The 15,809-nt window shown below is 34.8% G+C and overlaps 7 non-coding genes across 7 annotated transcripts; all 7 read left to right on the forward strand.

The window, feature by feature from the left end:
- The first annotated feature begins 475 nt into the window (after window positions 1–475).
- TRNAS-ACU (transfer RNA serine (anticodon ACU)) lies at window positions 476–549 on the forward strand. The gene has a single exon. It is a non-coding gene; the product is annotated as a tRNA-Ser (tRNA).
- Window positions 550–1,639: 1,090 nt separating this feature from the next.
- On the forward strand, window positions 1,640–1,713 carry TRNAS-ACU (transfer RNA serine (anticodon ACU)). The gene has a single exon. It is a non-coding gene; the product is annotated as a tRNA-Ser (tRNA).
- Window positions 1,714–2,809: 1,096 nt separating this feature from the next.
- TRNAS-ACU (transfer RNA serine (anticodon ACU)) lies at window positions 2,810–2,883 on the forward strand. Its single transcript has one exon. It is a non-coding gene; the product is annotated as a tRNA-Ser (tRNA).
- Window positions 2,884–3,976: 1,093 nt separating this feature from the next.
- Window positions 3,977–4,050, forward strand: TRNAS-ACU (transfer RNA serine (anticodon ACU)). Its single transcript has one exon. It is a non-coding gene; the product is annotated as a tRNA-Ser (tRNA).
- Window positions 4,051–5,141: 1,091 nt separating this feature from the next.
- On the forward strand, window positions 5,142–5,215 carry TRNAS-ACU (transfer RNA serine (anticodon ACU)). The gene has a single exon. It is a non-coding gene; the product is annotated as a tRNA-Ser (tRNA).
- A 1,097-nt stretch (window positions 5,216–6,312) lies between these two features.
- Window positions 6,313–6,386, forward strand: TRNAS-ACU (transfer RNA serine (anticodon ACU)). The gene has a single exon. It is a non-coding gene; the product is annotated as a tRNA-Ser (tRNA).
- Window positions 6,387–10,980: 4,594 nt separating this feature from the next.
- Window positions 10,981–11,054, forward strand: TRNAT-AGU (transfer RNA threonine (anticodon AGU)). Its single transcript has one exon. It is a non-coding gene; the product is annotated as a tRNA-Thr (tRNA).
- The last annotated feature ends 4,755 nt before the right edge of the window (window positions 11,055–15,809 follow it).

Below are 15,809 nucleotides of genomic sequence, written 5' to 3' on the forward strand. Positions count from 1 at the left end.
TTGCTCTTCTGGTGACAATGTAGTTTGTTTTTGTCAATTACCATTTTAATAATAGGGTAAAGAAAATTAAGTGGATTTTTGAAAGAAAACAATACTGTCAATATACTATTAAAACAAATTAAAATGGTAAAAGTTATTGTACTTTAAGTAAACATAAAATAGCTAACATATCAATCCCAGTTTTGGATTACTTTAATTAACAAAAAAAATGCATATAGCAGAGGATAGTTTCAATCTGCCTACCTCTGGGTAATGGGCCCAGCATGCTTCCATTGCAGTACTCTGCTGCACATGTAAGTGCAAGAGATCCTGAAGCACTTACTCATCATGGGAAAGTACCAATGTGTTTCTTCGTTGGTTGATTTAAGAAAATTCTTACAAAAACTCTCCAGATTATTGACTTTTTAAAGTTTTTCTAGGAAACGTTCTAGATGAATGCTTATGAGCCTTTGTCAGGATGTACTTTTTGCAAAGTGTCTCTGTGGCGCAATCGGTTAGTGTGTCTGGCTACTAACCAAAAGGTTGGTGGTTCAATCCCACCCAGGGACATAATTGACCTTGTGATCAGGTTTTGGTGATCTTTAAGTAGACAAGTCAAAATTTCAAACCCCATTTTATGGTGTAGGGTACCTGGCCTTCTCTGATGTAATCAGAGTTAGATTTGATTCAGTGATTTTATAAAAAACAGCTAGGAAGCACAATTTAGCAATGGGTTGCAGAGAAAAAAAATATGCTGGCAGAAAAATCCAATTGAGTGATTAAACAGCTCTTCATTTTCTGCCTTTATTTTTATGCTAACAAATTTGTTCTCTAAAAGTGTCCACAAAGCCAAGTCTCTGATTAACACCTTTGTAGGGATGGTTTTTCACCTATAACTAAATTAAACTTGCTTCATTGGAAAGGCAGCAAGATGCATCCTCATTTCAATGTCTACTGAAATAATACGGGTTGACACCAGGAAACATAAAACGCCACTGCATCCTTGCTGCTTTCTCATGTAGAAGTCTGTTTAATGTGAAAACAAGGTGATATCTAATTAGCACACAGGTAAGGAATTAAGAAAATCTTTATTTAAGGGTGAAGATGTTTCTCACAAAATCGTTGTTCCAATGCATCATTGAAATTCAAGCTGGAAAGATGATTTTAATATATCACTTGTACATTTTGTATTGCTCTTCTGGTGACAATGTAGTTTGTTTTTGTCAATTACCCTTTTAATAATAGGGTAAAGAAAATTAAGTGGATTTTTTAAAGAAAACTATACTGTCAATACACTATTAAAACAAATTAAAATGGTAAAAGTTATTGTACTTTAAGTAAAAATAAAAGAGCTAAAATATCAATCCCAGTGTTGGATTACTTTAATAAAAAAAATGCATATAGCAGGGGATAGTTTTAATCTGCCTACCTCTGGGTTATGGGCCCAGCATGCTTCCATTGCAGTACTCTGCTGCACATGTAAGTGCAAGAGATCCTGAAGCACTCACTCATCATGGGAAAGTACCAATGTGTTTCTTCATTGGTTGATGGAAGAAACATCTTACAAAAACTCTCCAGATTATTGACTTTTTAAAGTTTTTCTAGGAAACGTTCTAGATGAATGCTTATTAGCCTTTGTCAGTACCCACTTTTGCAAAGTGTCTCTGTGGTGCAATCAGTTAGTGTGTTTGGCTACTAACCAAAAGGTTGGTGGTTCAATCCCACCCAGGGACATAATTGACCTTGTTATCAGATTTTGGTGATCTTTAAGTAGACAAGTCAAAATTTCAAACCCCCTCTTATGGTGTAGAGTACCTGGCCTTCTCTGATGTAATCAGAGTTAGATTTGATTCAGTGATTTTATAAAAACAGCTAGGAAGCACAATTTAGCAGTGAGTTGCAGAGAAAAAGAAATATGCTGGCAAAAAAATCCAATTGAGTGATTAAACAGCTCTTAATTTTCTGGCTTTATTTTTATGCTAACAAATTTGTTCTCTGAAAAGTGTCGACAAAGCCAAGTCTCTGATTAACACCTTTGTAGGGATGGTTTTTCACCTATTACTAAATTAAACTTGCTTCATTGGAAAGGCAGCAAGATGCATCCTCATTTCAATGTCTACTGAAATAATACGGGTTGATACCAGGAAACATTAATGCCACTGCATCCTTGCTGATTTCTCATGTGGAAGTCTGTTTAATGTGAAAACAAGGTGATATCTAATTAGCACACAGGTAAGGAATTAAGAAAATCTTTATTTAAGGGTGAAGATGTTTCTCACAAAATCGTTGCCCCAATGCATCATTGAAATTCAAGCTGGAAAGATGATTTTAATATATCACTTGTACATTTTGTACTGCTCTTCTGGTGACAATGTAGTTTGTTTTTGTCAATTACCATTTTAATAATAGGGTAAAGAAAATTAAGTGGCTTTTTAAAAGAAAACAATACTTTCAATATACTATTAAAACAAATTAAAATGGTAAAAGTTATTGTACTTTAATGAAAAATAAAAGAGCAAAAATATCAATCCCAGTTTTGGATTACTTTAATTAACAAAAAAAAAATGCATATAGCAGAGGATAGTTTCAATCTGCCTACCTCTGGGTTATGGGCCCAGCATGCTTCCATTGCAGTACTCTGCTGCACATGTAAGTGCAAGAGATCCTGAAGCACTCACTCATCATGGGAAAGTACCAATGTGTTTCTTCGTTGGTGGATGGAAGAAACATCTTACAAAAACTCTCCAGATTACTGACTTTTTAAAGTTTTTCTAGGAAACGTTTTAGATGAATGCTTATTAGCCTTTGTCAGTATCCACTTTTGCAAAGTGTCTCTGTGGCACAATCAGTTAGTGTGTTTGGCTACTAACCAAAAGGTTGGTGGTTCAATCCCACCCAGGGATGTAAGTGACCTTGTGATCAGGTTTTGGTGATCTTTAAGTGGACAAGTCAAAATTTCAAACCCCCTGTTATGATGTAGGGTACCTGGCCTTCTCTGATGTAATCAGAGTTAGATTTGATTGAGGGATTTTATAAAAAACAGCTAGGAAGCACAATTTAGCAGTGGGTTGCAGAGAAAAAAAATATGCTGGCAGAAAAATCCAATTGAGTGATTAAACAGCTCTTCATTTTCTGGCTTTATTTTTATGCTAACAAATTTGTTCTCTGAAAAGTGTCCACAAAGCCAAGTCTCTGATGAACACCTATGTAAGGATGGTTTTTCACCTATTACTAAATTAAACTTGCTTCATTGGAAAGGCAGCAAGATGCATCCTCATTTCAATGTCTACTGAAATAATACAGGTTGACACCAGGAAACATTAACGCCAATGCATCCTTGCTGCTTTCTCATGTGGAAGTCTGTTTAATGTGAAAACAAGGTGATATCTAATTAGCACACAGGTAAGGAATTAAGAAAATCTTTATTTAAGGGTGAAGATGTTTCTCACAAAATCGTTGCCCCAATGCATCATTGAAATTCAAGCTGGAAAGATGATTTTAATATATCACTTGTACATTTTGTATTGCTCTTCTGTTGACAATGTAGTTTGTTTTTGTCAATTACCATTTTAATAATAGGGTAAAGAAAATTAAGTGGATTTTTGAAAGAAAACAATACTGTCAATATACTATTAAAACAAATTAAAATGGTAAAAGTTATTGTACTTTAAGTAAACATAAAATAGCTAACATCAATCCCAGTTTTGGATTACTTTAATTAACAAAAAAAATGCATATAGCAGAGGATAGTTTCAATCTGCCTACCTCTGGGTAATGGGCCCAGCATGCTTCCATTGCAGTACTCTGCTGCACATGTAAGTGCAAGAGATCCTGAAGCACTCACTCATCATGGGAAAGTACCAATGTGTTTCTTCGTTGGTTGATTTAAGAAAATTCTTACAAAAACTCTCCAGATTATTGACTTTTTAAAGTTTTTCTAGGAAACGTTCTAGATGAATGCTTATTAGCCTTTGTCAGTATGTAATTTTTGCAAAGCGTCTCTGTGGCGCAATCGGTTAGTGTGTCTGGCTACTAACCAAAAGGTTGGTGGTTCAATCCCACCCAGGGACATAATTGACCTTGTGATCAGGTTTTGGTGATCTTTAAGTAGACAAGTCAAAATTTCAAACCCCATTTTATGGTGTAGGGTACCTGGCCTTCTCTGATGTAATCAGAGTTAGATTTGATTCAGTGATTTTATAAAAAACAGCTAGGAAGCACAATTTAGCAATGGATTGCAGAGAAAAAAAATATGCTGGCAGAAAAATCCAATTGAGTGATTAAACAGCTCTTCATTTTCTGGCTTTATTTTTATGCTAACAAATTTGTTCTCTAAAAGTGTCCACAAAGCCAAGTCTCTGATTAACACCTTTGTAGGGATGGTTTTTCACCTATAACTAAATTAAACTTGCTTCATTGGAAAGGCAGCAAGATGCATCCTCATTTCAATGTCTACTGAAATAATACAGGTTGACACCAGGAAACATTAACGCCACTGCATCCTTGCTGCTTTCTCATGTAGAAGTCTGTTTAATGTGAAAACAAGGTGATATCTAATTAGCACACAGGTAAGGAATTAAGAAAATCTTTATTTAAGGGTGAAGATGTTTCTCACAAAATCGTTGCCCCAATGCATCATTGAAATTCAAGCTGGAAAGATGATTTTAATATATCACTTGTACATTTTGTATTGCTCTTCTGGTGACAATGTAGTTTGTTTTTGTCAATTACCCTTTTAATAATAGGGTAAAGAAAATTAAGTGGATTTTTTTAAGAAAACTATAATGTCAATACACTATTAAAACAAATTAAAATGGTAAAAGTTATTGTACTTTAAGTAAAAATAAAAGAGCTAAAATATCAATCCCAGTTTTGGATTACTTTAATTAAAAAAAAATGCATATAGCAGAGGATAGTTTTAATCTGCCTACCTCTGGGTTATGGGCCCAGCATGCTTCCATTGCAGTACTCTACTGCACATGTAAGTGCAAGAGATCCTGAAGCACTCACTCATCATGGGAAAGTACCAATGTGTTTCTTCGTTGGTTGATCTAAGAAACATCTTACAAAAACTCTCCAGATTATTGACTTTTTAAAGTTTTTCTAGGAAACGTTCTAGATGAATGCTTATTAGCCTTTGTCAGTATCCACTTTTGCAAAGTGTCTCTGTGGTGCAATCAGTTAGTGTGTTTGGCTACTAACCAAAAGGTTGGTGGTTCAATCCCACCCAGGGACATAATTGACCTTGTGATCAGGTTTTGGTGATCTTTAAGTAGACAAGTCAAAATTTCAAACCCCCTTTTATGTTGTAGGGTACCTGGCCTTCTCTGATGTAATCAGAGTTAGATTTGATTCAGTGATTTTATAAAAAACAGCTAGGAAGCACAATTTAGCAGTGGGTTGCAGAGAAAAAGAAATATGCTGGCAAAAAAAATCCAATTGAGTGATTAAACAGCTCTTAATTTTCTGGCTTTATTTTTATGCTAACAAATTTGTTCTCTGAAAAGTGTCCACAAAGCCAAGTCTCTGATTAACACCTTTGTATGGATGGTTTTTAACCTATTACTAAATTAAACTTGCTTCATTGGAAAGGCAGCAAGATGCATCCTCATTTCAATGTCTACTGAAATAATACAGGTTGACACCAGGAAACATTAACGCCACTGCATCCTTGCTGCTTTCTCATGTGGAAGTCTGTTTAATGTGAAAACAAGGTGATATCTAATTAGCACACAGGTAAGGAATTAAGAAAATCTTTATTTAAGGGTGAAAATGTTTCTCACAAAATCGTTGCCCCAATGCATCATTGAAATTCAAGCTGGAAAGATGATTTTAATATATCACTTGTACATTTTGTATTGCTCTTCTGGTGACAATGTAGTTTGTTTTTGTCAATTACCATTTTAATAATAGGGTAAAGAAAATTAAGTGGATTTTTGAAAGAAAACTATACTGTCAATATACTATTAAAACAAATTAAAATGGTAAAAGTTATTGTACTTTAAGTAAAAATAAAAGAGCAAAAATATCAATCCCAGTTTTGATTACTTAAATTAACAAAAAAAAATGCATATAGCAAAGGATAGTTTCAATCTGCCTACCTCTGGGTTATGGGCCCAGCATGCTTCCATTGCAGTACTCTGCTGCACATGTAAGTGCAAGAGATCCTGAAGCACTCACTCATCATGGGAAAGTACCAATGTGTTTCTTGGTTGGTTGATGGGAGAAACATCTTACAAAAACTCTCCAGATTATTGACTTTTTAAAGTTTTTCTAGGAAACGTTCTAGATGTATGCTTATTAGCCTTTGTCAGGATGTACTTTTTACAAAGTGTCTCTGTGGCGCAATCGGTTAGTGTGTCTGGCTACTAACCAAAAGGTTGGTGGTTCAATCCCACCCAGGGACGTAATTGACATTGTTATCAGATTTTGGTGATCTTTAAGTAGACAAGTCAAAATTTCAAACCCCCTGTTATGGTGTAGGGTACCTGGCCTTCTCTGATGTAATCAGAGTTAGATTTGATTCAGTGATTTTATAAAAACAGATAGGAAGCACAATTTAGCAGTGGGTTGCAGAGAAAAAGAAATATGCTGGCAAAAAAAATCCAATTGAGTGATTAAACAGCTCTTCATTTTCTGGCTTTATTTTTATGCTAACAAATTTGTTCTCTGAAAAGTGTCCACAAAGCCAAGTCTCTGATTAACACCTTTGTAGGGATCGTTTTTCACCTATTACTAAATTAAACTTGCTTCATTGGAAAGGCAGCAAGATGCATCCTCATTTCAATTTCTACTGAAATAATACAGGTTGACACCAGGAAACATTAACGCCACTGCATCCTTGCTGCTTTCTCATGTGGAAGTCTGTTTAATGTGAAAACAAGGTGATATCTAATTAGCACACAGGTAAGGAATTAAGAAAATCTTTATTTAAGGGTGAAGATGTTTCTCACAAAATCGTTGCCCCAATGCATCATTGAAATTCAAGCTGGAAAGATGATTTTAATATATCACTTGTACATTTTGTATTGCTCTTCTGGTGACAATGTAGTTTGTTTTTGTCAATTACCCTTTTAATAATAGGGTAAAGAAAATTAAGTGGATTTTTTAAAGAAAACTATACTGTCAATATACTATTCAAACAAATTAAAATGGTAAAAGTTATTGTACTTCAAGTAAAAATAAAAGAGCAAAAATATCAATCCCAGTTTTGATTACTTAAATTAACAAAAAAAATGCATATAGCAAAGGATAGTTTCAATCTGCCTACCTCTGGGTTATGGGCCCAGCATGCTTCCATTGCAGTACTCTGCTGCACATGTAAGTGCAAGAGATCCTGAAGCACTCACTCATCATGGGAAAGTACCAATGTGTTTCTTCATTGGTTGATGGAAGAAACATCTTACAAAAACTCTCCAGATTATTGACTCTTTAAAGATTTTCTAGGATACGTTCTAGATGTATGCTTATTAGACTTTGTCAGTATGTACTTTTTGCAAAGTGTCTCTGTGGCGCAATCGGTTAGTATGTCCGGCTACTATCAAAAAGGTTGGTGGTTCAATCCCAACCAGGGACATAATTGACCTTGTTATCAGATTTTGGTGATCTTTAAGTAGACAAGTCAAAATTTCAAACCCCCTGTTATGGTGTAGGGTACCTGGCCTTCTCTGATGTAATCAGAGTTAGATTTGATTCAGTGATTTTATAAAAACAGCTAGGAAGCACAATTTAGCAGTGGGTTGCAGAGAAAAAGAAATATGCTGGCAAAAAAAATCCAATTGAGTGATTAAACAGCTCTTCATTTTCTGGCTTTATTTTTATGCTAACAAATTTGTTCTTTGAAAAGTGTCCACAAAGCCAAGTCTCTGATTAACACCTTTGTAGGGATGGTTTTTCACCTATTACTAAATTAAACTTGCTTCATTGGAAAGGCAGCAAGATGCATCCTCATTTCAATGTCTACTGAAATAATACAGGTTGACACCAGGAAACATTAACGCCACTGTATCCTTGCTGCTTTCTCATGTGGAAGTCTGTTTAATGTGAAAACAAGGTGATATCTAATTAGCACACAGGTAAGGAATTAAGAAAATCTTTATTTAAGGGTGAAGATGTTTCTCACAAAATCGTTGCCCCAATGCATCATTGAAATTCAAGCTGGAAAGATGATTTTAATATATCACTTGTACATTTTGTATTGCTCTTCTGGTGACAATGTAGTTTGTTTTTGTCAATTACCATTTTAATAATAGGGTAAAGAAAATTAAGTGGATTTTTGAAAGAAAACAATACTGTCAATATACTATTAAAACAAATTAAAATGGTAAAAGTTATTGTACTTTAAGTAAAAATAAAAGAGCCAAAATATCAATCCCAGTTTTGGATTACTTTAACAAAAAAAAAATGCATATAGCAGAGGATAGTTTCAATCTGCCTACCGTTGGGTTATGGGCCCAGCATGCTTCCATTGCAGTACTCTGCTGCACATGTAAGTGCAAGAGATCCTGAAGCACTCACTCATCATGGGAAAGTACCAATGTGTTTCTTCGTTGGTTGATGGAAGAAACATCTTACAAAAACTCTCCAGATTATTGACTTTTTAAAGTTTTTCTAGGAAACGTTTTAGATGAATGCTTATTAGCCTTTGTCAGTATGGACTTTTGCAAAGTGTCTCTGTGGCGCAATCAGTTAGTGTGCATGGCTATTAACCAAAAGGTTGGTGGTTCAATCCCACCCAGGGACGTATTTGACCTTGTTATCAGATTTTGGTGATCTTTAAGTAGACAAGTCAAAATTTCAAACCCCCTGTTCTGGTGTAGGGTACGTGGCCTTCTCTGATGGAGTTAGATTTGATTCAGTGATTTTAGAAAAACAGCTAGGAAGCACAATTTAGCAGTGGGTTGCAGAGAAAAAGAAATATGCTGGCAAAAAAAATCCAATTGAGTGATTAAACAGCTCTTAATTTTCTGGCTTTATTTTTATGCTAACAAATTTGTTCTCTGAAAAGTGTCCACAAAGCCAAGTCTCTGATTAACACCTTTGTAAGGATGGTTTTTAACCTATTACTAAATTAAACTTGCTTCATTGGAAAGGCAGCAAGATGCATCCTCATTTCAATGTCTACTGAAATAATACAGGTTGACACCAGGAAACATTAACGCCACTGCATCCTTGCTGCTTTCTCATGTGGAAGTCTGTTTAATGTGAAAACAAGGTGATATCTAATTAGCACACAGGTAAGGAATTAAGAAAATCTTTATTTAAGGGTGAAGATGTTTCTCACAAAATCGTTGCCCCAATGCATCATTGAAATTCAAGCTGGAAAGATGATTTTAATATATCACTTGTACATTTTGTATTGCTCTTCTGGTGACAATGTAGTTTGTTTTTGTCAATTACCCTTTTAATAATAGGGTAAAGAAAATTAAGTGGATTTTTTAAAGAAAACTATAATGTCAATACACTATTAAAACAAATTAAAATGGTAAAAGTTATTGTACTTTAAGTAAAAATAAAAGAGCTAAAATATCAATCCCAGTTTTGGATTACTTTAATTAAAAAAAAATGCATATAGCAGAGGATAGTTTTAATCTGCCTACCTCTGGGTTATGGGCCCAGCATGCTTCCATTGCAGTACTCTGCTGCACATGTAAGTGCAAGAGATCCTGAAGCACTCACTCATCATGGGAAAGTACCAATGTGTTTCTTCGTTGGTTGATCTAAGAAACATCTTACAAAAACTCTCCAGATTATTGACTTTTTAAAGTTTTTCTAGGAAACGTTCTAGATGAATGCTTATTAGCCTTTGTCAGTATCCACTTTTGCAAAGTGTCTCTGTGGTGCAATCAGTTAGTGTGTCTGGCTACTAACCAAAAGGTTGGTGGTTCAATCCCACCCAGGGACATAATTGACCTTGTGATCAGGTTTTGGTGATCTTTAAGTAGACAAGTCAAAATTTCAAACCCCCTTTTATGTTGTAGGGTACCTGGCCTTCTCTGATGTAATCAGAGTTAGATTTGATTCAGTGATTTTATAAAAAACAGCTAGGAAGCACAATTTAGCAGTGGGTTGCAGAGAAAAAGAAATATGCTGGCAAAAAAAATCCAATTGAGTGATTAAACAGCTCTTAATTTTCTGGCTTTATTTTTATGCTAACAAATTTGTTCTCTGAAAAGTGTCCACAAAGCCAAGTCTCTGATTAACACCTTTGTATGGATGGTTTTTAACCTATTACTAAATTAAACTTGCTTCATTGGAAAGGCAGCAAGATGCATCCTCATTTCAATGTCTACTGAATTAATACAGGTTGACACCAGGAAACATTAACGCCACTGCATCCTTGCTGCTTTCTCATGTGGAAGTCTGTTTAATGTGAAAACAAGGTGATATCTAATTAGCACACAGGTAAGGAATTAAGAAAATCTTTATTTAAGGGTGAAAATGTTTCTCACAAAATCGTTGCCCCAATGCATCATTGAAATTCAAGCTGGAAAGATGATTTTAATATATCACTTGTACATTTTGTATTGCTCTTCTGGTGACAATGTAGTTTGTTTTTGTCAATTACCATTTTAATAATAGGGTAAAGAAAATTAAGTGGATTTTTGAAAGAAAACTATACTGTCAATATACTATTAAAACAAATTAAAATGGTAAAAGTTATTGTACTTTAAGTAAAAATAAAAGAGCAAAAATATCAATCCCAGTTTTGATTACTTAAATTAACAAAAAAAAATGCATATAGCAAAGGATAGTTTCAATCTGCCTACCTCTGGGTTATGGGCCCAGCATGCTTCCATTGCAGTACTCTGCTGCACATGTAAGTGCAAGAGATCCTGAAGCACTCACTCATCATGGGAAAGTACCAATGTGTTTCTTGGTTGGTTGATGGGAGAAACATCTTACAAAAACTCTCCAGATTATTGACTTTTTAAAGTTTTTCTAGGAAACGTTCTAGATGTATGCTTATTAGCCTTTGTCAGGATGTACTTTTTACAAAGTGTCTCTGTGGCGCAATCGGTTAGTGTGTCTGGCTAGTAACCAAAAGGTTGGTGGTTCAATCCCACCCAGGGACGTAATTGACATTGTTATCAGATTTTGGTGATCTTTAAGTAGACAAGTCAAAATTTCAAACCCCCTGTTATGGTGTAGGGTACCTGGCCTTCTCTGATGTAATCAGAGTTAGATTTGATTCAGTGATTTTATAAAAACAGATAGGAAGCACAATTTAGCAGTGGGTTGCAGAGAAAAAGAAATATGCTGGCAAAAAAAATCCAATTGAGTGATTAAACAACTCTTCATTTTCTGGCTTTATTTTTATGCTAACAAATTTGTTCTCTGAAAAGTGTCCACAAAGCCAAGTCTCTGATTAACACCTTTGTAGGGATCGTTTTTCACCTATTACTAAATTAAACTTGCTTCATTGGAAAGGCAGCAAGATGCATCCTCATTTCAATTTCTACTGAAATAATACAGGTTGACACCAGGAAACATTAACGCCACTGCATCCTTGCTGCTTTCTCATGTGGAAGTCTGTTTAATGTGAAAACAAGGTGATATCTAATTAGCACACAGGTAAGGAATTAAGAAAATCTTTATTTAAGGGTGAAGATGTTTCTCACAAAATCGTTGCCCCAATGCATCATTGAAATTCAAGCTGGAAAGATGATTTTAATATATCACTTGTACATTTTGTATTGCTCTTCTGGTGACAATGTAGTTTGTTTTTGTCAATTACCCTTTTAATAATAGGGTAAAGAAAATTAAGTGGATTTTTTAAAGAAAACTATACTGTCAATATACTATTCAAACAAATTAAAATGGTAAAAGTTATTGTACTTCAAGTAAAAATAAAAGCAAAAATATCAATCCCAGTTTTGATTACTTAAATTAACAAAAAAAATGCATATAGCAAAGGATAGTTTCAATCTGCCTACCTCTGGGTTATGGGCCCAGCATGCTTCCATTGCAGTACTCTGCTGCACATGTAAGTGCAAGAGATCCTGAAGCACTCACTCATCATGGGAAAGTACCAATGTGTTTCTTCATTGGTTGATGGAAGAAACATCTTACAAAAACTCTCCAGATTATTGACTCTTTAAAGATTTTCTAGGATACGTTCTAGATGTATGCTTATTAGACTTTGTCAGTATGTACTTTTTGTAAAGTGTCTCTGTGGCGCAATCGATTAGTATGTCCGGCTACTATCAAAAAGGTTGGTGGTTCAATCCCAACCAGGGACATAATTGACCTTGTTATCAGATTTTGGTGATCTTTAAGTAGACAAGTCAAAATTTCAAACCCCCTGTTATGGTGTAGGGTACCTGGCCTTCTCTGATGTAATCAGAGTTAGATTTGATTCAGTGATTTTATAAAAACAGCTAGGAAGCACAATTTAGCAGTGGGTTGCAGAGAAAAAGAAATATGCTGGCAAAAAAAATCCAATTGAGTGATTAAACAGCTCTTCATTTTCTGGCTTTATTTTTATGCTAACAAATTTGTTCTTTGAAAAGTGTCCACAAAGCCAAGTCTCTGATTAACACCTTTGTAGGGATGGTTTTTCACCTATTACTAAATTAAACTTGCTTCATTGGAAAGGCAGCAAGATGCATCCTCATTTCAATGTCTACTGAAATAATACAGGTTGACACCAGGAAACATTAACGCCACTGTATCCTTGCTGCTTTCTCATGTGGAAGTCTGTTTAATGTGAAAACAAGGTGATATCTAATTAGCACACAGGTAAGGAATTAAGAAAATCTTTATTTAAGGGTGAAGATGTTTCTCACAAAATCGTTGCCCCAATGCATCATTGAAATTCAAGCTGGAAAGATGATTTTAATATATCACTTGTACATTTTGTATTGCTCTTCTGGTGACAATGTAGTTTGTTTTTGTCAATTACCATTTTAATAATAGGGTAAAGAAAATTAAGTGGATTTTTGAAAGAAAACAATACTGTCAATATACTATTAAAACAAATTAAAATGGTAAAAGTTATTGTACTTTAAGTAAAAATAAAAGAGCCAAAATATCAATCCCAGTTTTGGATTACTTTAACAAAAAAAAATGCATATAGCAGAGGATAGTTTCAATCTGCCTACCGTTGGGTTATGGGCCCAGCATGCTTCCATTGCTGTACTCTGCTGCACATGTAAGTGCAAGAGATCCTGAAGCACTCACTCATCATGGGAAAGTACCAATGTGTTTCTTCGTTGGTTGATGGAAGAAACATCTTACAAAAACTCTCCAGATTATTGACTTTTTAAAGTTTTTCTAGGAAACGTTTTAGATGAATGCTTATTAGCCTTTGTCAGTATGGACTTTTGCAAAGTGTCTCTGTGGCGCAATCAGTTAGTGTGCATGGCTATTAACCAAAAGGTTGGTGGTTCAATCCCACCCAGGGACGTATTTGACCTTGTTATCAGATTTTGGTGATCTTTAAGTAGACAAGTCAAAATTTCAAACCCCCTGTTCTGGTGTAGGGTACGTGGCCTTCTCTGATGGAGTTAGATTTGATTCAGTGATTTTAGAAAAACAGCTAGGAAGCACAATTTAGCAGTGGGTTGCAGAGAAAAAGAAATATGCTGGCAAAAAAAATCCAATTGAGTGATTAAACAGCTCTTAATTTTCTGGCTTTATTTTTATGCTAACAAATTTGTTCTCTGAAAAGTGTCCACAAAGCCAAGTCTCTGATTAACACCTTTGTAAGGATGGTTTTTAACCTATTACTAAATTAAACTTGCTTCATTGGAAAGGCAGCAAGATGCATCCTCATTTCAATGTCTACTGAAATAATACAGGTTGACACCAGGAAACATTAACGCCACTGCATCCTTGCTGCTTTCTCATGTGGAAGTCTGTTTAATGTGAAAACAAGGTGATATCTAATTAGCACACAGGTAAGGAATTAAGAAAATCTTTATTTAAGGGTGAAAATGTTTCTCACAAAATCGTTGCCCCAATGCATCATTGAAATTCAAGCTGGAAAGATGATTTTAATATATCACTTGTACATTTTGTATTGCTCTTCTGGTGACAATGTAGTTTGTTTTTGTCAATTACCATTTTAATAATAGGGTAAAAAAAATTAAGTGGATTTTTGAAAGAAAACAATACTGTCAATATACTATTAAAACAAATTAAAATGGTAAAAGTTATTGTACTGTAAGTAAAAATAAAAGAGCCAACATATCAATCTCAGTTTTGGATTACTTTAATTAACAAAAAAAAATGCATATAGCAGAGGATAGTTTCAATCTGCCTACCTCTGGGTTATGTGCCCAGCATGCTTCCATTGCTGTACTCTGCTGCACATGTAAGTGCAATAGATCCTGAAGCACTCACTCATCCTGGGAAAGTACCACTGTGTTTCTTCGTTGGTTGATGGAAGAAACATCTTACAAAAACTCTCCAGATTATTGACTTTTTAAAGTTTTTCTAGGAAACGTTTTAGATGAATGCTTATTAGCCTTTGTCAGTATGTACTTTTGCAAAGTGTCTCTGTGGCGCAATCAGTTAATGTGTATAGCTACTAACCAAAAGGTTGGTGGGTCAATCCCACCCAGGGACGTAATTGACCTTGTTATCAGATTTTGGTGATCTTTAAGTAGACAAGTCAAAATTTCAAACCCCCTGTTATGGTGTAGGGTACCTGGCCTTCTCTGATGTAATCAGAGTTAGATTTGATTCAGTGATTTTATAACAACAGCTAGGAAGCACAATTTAGCAGTGGGTTGCAGAGAAAAAGAAATATGCTGGCAAAAAAATCCAATTGAGTGATTAAACAGCTCTTCATTTTCTGGCTTTATTTTTATGCTAACAAATTTGTTCTCTGAAAAGTGTCCACAAAGCCAAGTCTCTGATTAACACCTTTGTAAGGATGGTTTTTCACCTATTACTAAATTAAACTTGCTTCATTGGAAAGGCAGCAAGATGCATCCTCATTTCAATGTCTACTGAAATAATACAGGTTGACACCAGGAAACATTAACGCCACTGCATCCTTGCTGCTTTCTCATGTGGAAGTCTGTTTAATGTGAAAACAAGGTGATATCTAATTAGCACACAGGTAAGGAATTAAGAAAATCTTTATTTAATGGTGAAAATGTTTCTCACAAAATCGTTGCCCCAATGCATCATTGAAATTCAAGCTGGAAAGATGATTTTAATTTATCACTTGTACATTTTGTATTGCTCTTCTGGTGACAATGTAGTTTGTTTTTGTCAATTACCATTTTAATAATAGGGTAAAGAAAATTAAGTGGATTTTTAAAAGAAAACAATACTTTCAATATACTATTAAAACAAATTAAAATAGTAAAAGTTATTGTACTTTAATGAAAAATAAAAGAGCTAAAATATCAATCCCAGTTTTGGATTACTTTAATTAAAAAAAAATACATATAGCAGAGGATAGTTTTAATCTGCCTACCTCTGGGTTATGGGCCCAGCATGCTTCCATTGCAGTACTCTGCTGCACATGTAAGTGCAAGCGATCCTGAAGCACTCACTCATCATGGGAAAGTACCAATGTGTTTCTTCGTTGGTTGATCTAAGAAACATCTTACAAAAACTCTCCAGATTATTGACTTTTTAAAGTTTTTCTAGGAAACGTTCTAGATGAATGCTTATTAGCCTTTGTCAGTATCCACTTTTGCAAAGTGTCTCTGTGGTGCAATCAGTTAGTGTGGTTGGCTACTAACCAAAAGGTTGGTGGTTCAATCCCACCCAGGGATGTAAGTGACCTTGTGGTCAGGTTTTGGTGATCTTTAAGTGGACAAGTCAAAATTTCAAACCCCCTCTTATGATGTAGGGTACCTGGCCTTCTC

Source organism: Pseudophryne corroboree, chromosome 3, assembly GCF_028390025.1.
Source record: "Pseudophryne corroboree isolate aPseCor3 chromosome 3, aPseCor3.hap2, whole genome shotgun sequence".
NCBI classification, from domain to species: Eukaryota; Metazoa; Chordata; class Amphibia; order Anura; family Myobatrachidae; genus Pseudophryne; species Pseudophryne corroboree.